Genomic DNA, 9,012 nt, shown 5'->3' on the forward strand with positions numbered 1-9,012 from the left:
TAGAAGTAGAAAGAGAGAAAGAAAGAAAGAAAGAAAGGAGGGAGGGAGGGATGGAGGGAGGAAGGAAGGAAGGAAGGAGGGAAGGAAGGAAAGAAGAAAGAAGATAAAGTGATATAAATAAAGATAAAATATAATAAAGTTATTAAAATAAAAAATTAATAAGAGAAAAAAATTTAAAAAACAAAAATAAAAACGGATGGAGAGAACCCTAGGACAAATGGTGGAAGCAAAGCTATACAGACAAAATCTCACACAGAAGCATACACATACACACTCACAAAAAGAGGAAAAGGAAGTCTCTTGCCTCTTCGGCAGGTCCAGACTTTTCCCCGGACTCTCTCCCGGCTAGCTGTGGTGCAGCAACCCCCTGCAGGCTGTGTTCACGCCGCCAACCCCAGTCCCCTCCCTGCGCTGCGACCGAAGCCCGAGCCTCAGCTCCCAACCCCGCCCACCCCGGCGGGTGAGCAGACAAGCCTCTCGGGCTGGTGAGTGCTGGTCGGCCTTGATCCTCTGTGCGGGAATCTCTCCGCTTTCCTCTCCGCACCGCTGTTGCTGTGCTCTCCTCCGCGGCTCCGAAGCTTCCCGCCTCCGCCACCCGCAGTCTCCGCCCGCGAAGGGGCTTCCTAGTGTGTGGAAAGCTTTCCTCCTTCATAGCTCCCTCCCACTGGTGCGGGTCCCGTCCCTATCCTTTTGTCTCTGTTTATTCTTTTGCCCTACCTAGGTATGTGGGGGGTTTCTTGCCTTTTGGGAGGTCTGAGGTCTTCTGCCAGCGTTCAGTAGGAGTTATTCCACGTGTAGATGTGTTTTTGGTGTATCTGTGGGGGGGAAGGTGATCTCCGCGTCTTACTCTTCCGCCATTTTCCTGGAAGCCCAGATTAATTTTTAAAAGGAGCTATCATTCTTCAGACACTGGAGAAAAAAAGTGATGGTGAGTTGAGTTATAGCTAAATGTGAATGTGGGAACAGAAAACATCTGATTGCCCTATTTTTCTCAGAAAAGTGGGAGGAAAGGGGGATGGAGCTGGCAATAGAGCAGGTGGCTGGAGGACTCCTGACATCTCCACTCGAACATATTTAAGGCACTGCACGTTCAACCTATGGAAAATCCAACTCACAATCATCCTGACAGCCTTGACCTTTATTTTTAGCTCTAAATCCATAGATTTAAACATATACTTTATGTGGGTATCCCAAAGATTACTTGAAACCTAGAACTCTGCCTTGTCAAACCTTATCTCTCATCCTTCAAAAGTCAGCATCTCTCTTATCCTATTTTGCCATGTAAGTGTCTCCACAATCTGTTAATTGCACTGTCTGGCTGTCACTAATCCAGCCCAAGCTTCTGTCATCTCTTACCGAATACTGCAGTATCCACCAGCATGTAAGCTACTTACAAACGGAGATACTGTTGTCTTGTTAACCTTTCTATTCCCACAGTCTAGAAGAGGGGCTGGGGCTGGCCCTCAGTAAATACTAAGTGCACATGGATTAAATGAATCAAAGAATAGCTTTCTGGTTTCCTGGCCTTCCATCTTACTCTATCCATACTTCCTTTCTCTAAACCCTTGGATCCCAAAGCATGGTCTGTGGACCCATAGTAGCTCTGTTGTCTGGGAATTTGTTAGAAGTGCAGGCTCTCAGGCCACACCCGCAGATGTACTGGATCAGAATCTGCATTAACAACACCTGCAGGTGATTTGTAGGCACATAGAATTTGAAAGCTCTCAGGCCCCTAATGCTCTAAATAGCATCCAGAGAGATCTTTCAAAACACAAATATAATCATGTCACCTACCCTTTCTTAAAAACATTTCAGTGGCTTCCCTTGCCAAAGACTAAAATCGTTAATCCATCTGAGAGGACAGAACTTAGTCTCATCCCTCCCCACCTCCCTGACCAACCTCTCTTCCCACCTTGGTCCCTTTCAGGCCTCTAGCCCCGTCACAGGTGCTTGAACACGCCTTGTTCCCTTCCACCGCAGGGCCCTGGCTCCTGCTGTTTCTTCTGCTTTGCTCACTTCTGTTCTCAATCCCAGCAATACCTTTCTTAACTCTTACTCATCTTTCAAATCTCATGTAAATTTTAATTTTTATTCAGTAAAGCCTTTTTGACCCCCCAGTTGCCTCCTCTATTTAGTCACAAAGACCATGTTTCTTTCCTATGTGGTATTTAACATAGTTGTGATTTATTATTGTTATTTTTGGTATATTAGCATTGTTGGATTAAAGGCTGGCTCCACAATTGGAGTGTGAGGTCCTTGAAGGCAGAAAAAGTGTCTGTTTTGTTCACTATAATATCTCCATTGCTTAGCACAGTGTTTAACTTGATAGATAAGTATTTAAAGACAAAGTGAAAGCAAGGCAGAAAGAATGAATGTATTTTTCACAATGAAGTAACCAAGGAGAGAGAGATTGGTGAAAGAGAAAGAAAATGGAGACAGCAGTTCTACATTTCTGAATTAGTAAGCAGCAATGGTCTGGAAGATGTATATAAAAACTGTCGGAGGGGGCTTCCCTGGTGGCACAGTGGTTGAGAGTCCGCCTGCCGATGCAGGGGGCACGGGTTTGTGCCCCGGTCCTGGAGGATCCCACATGCCGCGGAGCGGCTGGGCCCGTGAGCCATGGCCGCTGAGCCTGCGCGTCCGGAGCCTGTGCTCCGCAACGGGAGAGGCCACAGCAGTGAGAGGCCCGCCTACCAAAAAACAAAAAAAAAAAAAAAAAAAAAAAAAAAAAAAAACTGTCGGAGGGAGCTGTTAAAAGATTCGTTAATGATCTGACCAGAGATAAAACAAAAATCAAAGTGCTACTAAGTCACAGAGAAAAAAAAAAACAACAACAATCCACTACAATTAAAAAATAACTAAGGGCTTCCCTGGTGGCGCAGTGGTTGAGAGTCCGCCTGCCGATGCAGGGGACACGTGTTCGTGCCCCGGTCTGGGAAGATCCCACATGGTGCAGAGCGGCTGGGCCCGTGAGCCATGGCCACTGAGCCTGTGCGTCCGGAGCCTGTGCTCTGCAACAGGAGAGGCCACAGCAGTGAGAGGCCCGCGTACCACAAAACAAACAGACAACAACAAAAAAAAAACAGTAAGTAACTGATTTCAATATTGTTAAAAATAGTAATCCTGATTTTTCTTTGAGTTTACTAAACCAGACAGTAGACACTTTACAGTCCGTGTTTTGAATTTCTTAACCTTTCTATAAAGCAAGTATTAGTATTAATTTCTTTATCAGGACATGGGGATAACGAATCCCAAAGGAAGAAAGTAACTTCCCCAGGTTATATCACTAATATGAGCTTAAGTTTGCTGAAGTTATTTTTACTATCTTATGCTCTGTCCCTGTGAACAAATATTGTTTATTTAGTGCTGCTTCACCATTAACAGATTTTAAGCCTTTAGTACTAAGAAGAAAAACACTTTGAAAAAATAGTAAGTCTATAAAAGCTTCTTTTTATTAGACATTTAAAAAAATTCAATGTGTCTCTTTTAGAAAATGAAATTTCATATGTTGTTAGCAAAGCATATATCAGAGAACAGATTAAATAAGAAGATCCACCAGTTCCTTCATCAGCCTTGTCTGTTCTTATAGACAGAGGCTACAACATAAGACAATATTTTACTTGGAAAAAAGTGTGCAAAACTTGAAATATTACCTTTAGAGGTTCATACATATTTGGAATTATTCTATTTGCTTTAGGAAAAACTGGGTATGTGTGCAATAAGCAGGCTATTTGCAAGCCAAAATCCAATCTTCAAATAAATTAATGAGGGAAGAAGTAATCAGATAGCAATGTCTAACCAAAGGTATCTCCTATGCTCATTCTAGTAGTAACAGTGCTTGAATTCACAATGGCTGACTTTTTAAATCTAATTTGCCAGTGCCTTTTGGTACACATTCCTTGTTGATGTCAACCTAAATTCTTTATCGCAGGAAGAACAGAATAATAATACAGATTCCCAGGGCAGAGCTGAGGTTAATAAAAAAAAGTCATAAAGGGAAAAATAAGACTGGTAGGAACTAGCATAGTAATAAAACCTATTTCTCTCATTAAAGAGGAAAAGTCCTTAATTTTTTAAGATGAAAATTCTCATTGTAAATGCAGTTTTTCATTACCAACTAAGGCCTGGTAATTTTATCTTGTAAATTGGACTGGAGGATCGTATGAGGTCTCGCAGAGAGAAGCTGCTGCAATGATCACCACTCCCTCTCAGCAGGACCGTGGTGCTGCTGAGAGTGATTTTCTTTTCCTCTCTCAAAGCTAGAGGTGTTTTCCCAGCTGATAGAATTAATGGAGGAGAATTGTGAAAGATGTGACACAAATAATCCACAGAATCAAAAAAAAAAGAATCAAAGTACTCTGCTGCTCAGGGCCATTTTTGCTCAGCACTTCTTAAATTACATCCATTGTATGATTTACAGACATCTCTCTTTTATCTAGAGAGTCATCTAGATCAAAACAGTAATATAGCTTTGTTGACAAATGCCACAAAGCCGACTTTATTCTCGGGATCCATCTCTCATTTCTGCTTAGTCAGAGGCAGACCACAAATGGACATGACGACAATCTCAGACATGATCTTTAATATCGGGCTGCCCATCTTGGCAACGCTGGTTTTTCAAGGGTATTATCCAGTGCTTCAGTGGTACACTGGGATCATGTAACTTACCAACACTCCCAAGAAGGACATCTTGGGGCTTCCCTGGTGGCGCAGTGGTTGAGAGTCCGCCTGCCGATGCAGGGGACGCGGGTTTGTGCCCCGGTCCGGGAAGATCCCACATGCCGCAGAGCAGCTAAGCCTGTGAGCCATGGCCGCTGAGCCTGCGCGTCCGGAGCCTGTGCTCCGCAACGGGGAGAGGAAGAATCAATGTTATGATTTGCATACTTAGCTAGGAGATCAAAAGAGTTTTCTGGATATTGAATATTTGGCAAATTCCAAAATTTAGAGAAAAACATGGTTTCAGGGCAGCTGAATACAATAAAATTTTATTCCTCAACTATTTACATAACAAATACTTTGCGTGTGTGTGTGTGTGTGTGTGTGTGTGTGTAAAAAATCCAGAAAGCTACTTGAATTTTAGGTGCCTTGAAGGGGCCAGGAACTTATAACAGCTTTCCCTTCAGCTAAGATCAGAGGAGGAAGAAAACTGAAGGAGTTATTTTTCCTAAGTGACATTGTTTCCAATTAATAGACACAGGGATATGAAAAGGGTCATGTGGTTTAAAAAGTCCACAGTATGGAGATTTGTTGAAATAATTGCCCAGGTTGGAAGCTTCATCAGCCCGTCAGATCTTTCCCCCTGTACGAGAGCTTTTACAATATACTTTAAGAGACCACTGTGTAACCTTCACAGGCCAAACATCCACCCAGCAGCACACGATTAAACTCTCAAACATATATAAAAAAGAGCCCTGCTGGATATTTTCCTTTCAACTGGCCAGTATTTTAGGCTTCACAGTGTAATGTTTTATATAACAGCTTGCATTATGAGGAAAGACTGTATAACTGGAGGACTAACCGGCAGTGGTTGAGGAAAGTGAATGTTGCAAGCTGCATATCTTCTTGAAACTATTTAAGGCATCTCAGCAATTCAAAATTCAGTAATGTTTATTGCAAATTCACATGCATTCCGAATTACCTACCTTGATCAAAATTATATGTTAAATTCTAGCCCTAAAGATGATATTTTTGAGTATTATTTCTTGTATAATTTAAGGGGATGAAAGAGGTTGATACATAACTTATTATCATGACTGTTAAGTATGGGTAGTGTCGGTAGTAATGGCATAGTATTAAATTGGAACATAGGCTATCATAGAGTGGTTAATCACACAGGTACGCCGTCGGACTCTCTGGGTTCAAATCCCAGCTTTTGGATTTTTGCTAGTTACCTGACCTTGGACAAGATTTTTTACCTCTCTAAGGCTCAGGTTCTTCATCTGTGAAATGATTGTAGTAATATTTTCTTAATTGGATACAGGATGCTGTGGGGAATCAAACTTTGTAGGGCATTTCAGACAATACCTGGCAAGTTGTTCAGCAATTGCTTCAGTTGTTTTTGAGAACTTCATTATTACCACCATTGTTCTTTGGATATAAAAATTATATATATCGCAGATCCTTTGAACCGGTTTACTCTTTATTAAGGAGAGGACCATCCAAAACCTTAAAAAGCTTAAATTGACAGCAATTGAGTTTGCTGAGTATAAGGTAGTATTTATGGCAGATGAGGTAAAAAGAAGTGAACAGTCACTTATACACATCAAATCTGTCATCTGGCATTCATGAATTTAGTAAATAGCACTAGGTAACTATTTATATCATTATTTTTTAGACTTGAAAACCTTACAGTTTTCTTCTACATTTTAGAAGATCTCTTCTGGAGGTCTTGTATCGAAACAATATACTCATTTAAATAGATTAGATGTCAGCTCTCTGTATTAATGTTTTTGGATTAGTTGAGAAAGCTTTTTGTGCTTTATATTACCTTTTAAGACAGTCCTTCCTCATTGTTCCATATACAATAGATGAATGCAAAATATGACCAATTCTTATAATGATAGGCAGTAAGCCAAGTACAGAGACACAATCATGAGAAAGATAGCATTCTGATCTTCTAAGAGCTTACTGTCTGATGAAGTAAGTAATGAAGTAACAAAACATAAATAAGCACAGCTGAACGTGAGGAATAGTTTTCCTAGGGTTCCATGGGGGCAGGAAGGGGTGAACGGTGAAGGAAGGGTTCTTAGAAGAGTTAATATTTGAGCTGATTCCTAAATGAGAAGTGATAGTACACATAGAAGAGAGGAATCAGAAAGAATGAGCATCTTTGTAAAATCCATGAAGTGCTTGGGGGAACTACAGCTTTTATTATCCACGTTCCTGGAGAATACAGGAAGGGTTGGTGGGCTGTAAGGTCACGTAAGCAGAGCTACATCACAAAGTGCTTTGCAAGGAAATTTAGTTTTTACTCTAAAGGCAATTGGAACCATTGAAAAGCTTTGAGCAGGTAAGTTTTATGACATCTGGCTGTGAGGAAGAGAATGAATTTTGGGGTGGTGGCAGCTAGACTAGCTTGTCATAATCTTAGAGGAGGAGTTACGAGCCAGCTCTGTGGACTCTTTGGATTCTAAAGTTGTCAGGTAAAACTTTGTAGCCATGGTTGCTTATTATCTAAGTATTCATTTTTACATCAATTTTTCTGGCCCAAAGTTTTTTCATTTTTTTAAAAATAGATCTTTATTGCGGTATAATTGCTTCACAATACTGTGTTAGTTTCTGTTGCACACCAAAGTGAATCAGCCATATGCATGCATATGTCCCCATATCCCCTCCCTCTTGAGCCTCCCTCCCACCCTCCCTATCCCACATTTCTAGGTCATCGCAAAGCACCGAGCCCATCTCCCTGTGCTATAGAAATTGCTGGGGTTTTGTTCGACCACAAATTTTTCACCAACTCAACAAATGACAAATCTGCTATCACTTTTGCCAAATCATCTGAAACTGAAATGCCCGAGATGCCCCGCCATTGCTATGCATATGTATACAATCTTATTTTTGCTATAACGACACTTTCAAAGTAATTAGACACTTCTATTTTAAAGAGCAAATACAGATTCAAGAGATATGAAGGAATTTTTCCAGAAAAATATCTTAGTACTATTGAAGATGTTTGTGACTGGTTACCAGAGGAAGAAGCATGCAGGCCTGAGGCAGTTTTATGATAAGAAAAAAATGTATTTTCATTTCTTAAAGACATTTTGCCAAAATACCCACAGAGCAGTGACAGACTTCAGTTTTATTTTACTTCTGGTGTGTGTGTGCCATTTTAAGGATTATAAGGCAATCCATACAATTTGTTCTGGTCTCTGGGAATAAGTGGCTTTGATAGTTCACAGAACATTGGAGACAGGAATGAATACATTCAAAAAATTATATTACATTATTATATATATAAACACACGTATATATGGCAGAAAGCTCTGTGATTCAACAGATCTCAGATAAAATGTATTCAGATAGTATTTGAATGAAGGGAAGAATGGCAGTGGTTTCTGAGCCACTGTTGAAAATTGTGGAAAGCTTTTCTGTTTTTCTCTTTGAGAAAAGAACTCTAAAAACTTGTAAACTTAAATAAATAAACAGAATCAGTTGAGCTACCTAAGCTTAGATTTTTACCTGGGGCCTATCTAACTTAAAACTGGATATGTGATTAAAAGACAAACAAACAAGAAATTCATCATTAACCTTTCATTTGTACTGATGCTCCCTTTTTTTTAAGTGTGCTCAATCCTGATGAATTTTTAGGACAAAGAAACTTAAAAATATCTGGGAAATTAGTATCAGCAGCACAAAAAAAGAATGACAGAGCCTTTGGGGTTGATCATAGGATGAAAACGTCTAAGTTTTATGACTTCTTGAGAGGAGTTTCCTGCCAAAATATAGCCAATAAGTTGTTTTATTTAGGGTATATTATATTCTTACAGTTAGCAAGAGGAGAGCTATATTTCTCTCTAGTGATCAGTGAAACTACAAAAAGTATAAAGAATGTAACAGAAAAAATTGCACAACACAATACATTAAATATCAAAAACAGATAGGATTTGAAATTATATCTTTAAAACAGTGTAATCCTTTTGTAAATACATTTGGTTAATAATGACAATTTTTAAGGAAAAAATCAGTATTTTAAGTTAATATATCTGAAAGAAGATCTTGCAATGGCCATAGTCCATGAGGTGCAGCTTCATTCCTCTTGTACAAAGTGAGAAGTGCAGGGTTACTGCTCTATTATCACATTAAATTTCAAGCTTGACCTTGACCTATAAAGTCTAAGATCTCCTCCCTCCCTTCTTTCCTTCCTTCCATGTGTCTCTTTCAACCTATTACCTATTTAGAAAAAACAGTGCGATTTCCTTTCTTTGAATTTTCCATTTGAACACTTTATTAATCAATTTTTACTTTATCTTACATTTAATGGTATCATTGGAGGTTGTTGAGCATAGGAGTGTT

The sequence above is a fragment of the Neophocaena asiaeorientalis genome, unplaced genomic scaffold (assembly GCF_003031525.2).
Source record: "Neophocaena asiaeorientalis asiaeorientalis breed wild unplaced genomic scaffold, Neophocaena_asiaeorientalis_V1.1 scaffold244, whole genome shotgun sequence".
NCBI lineage: Eukaryota > Metazoa > Chordata > Mammalia > Artiodactyla > Phocoenidae > Neophocaena > Neophocaena asiaeorientalis.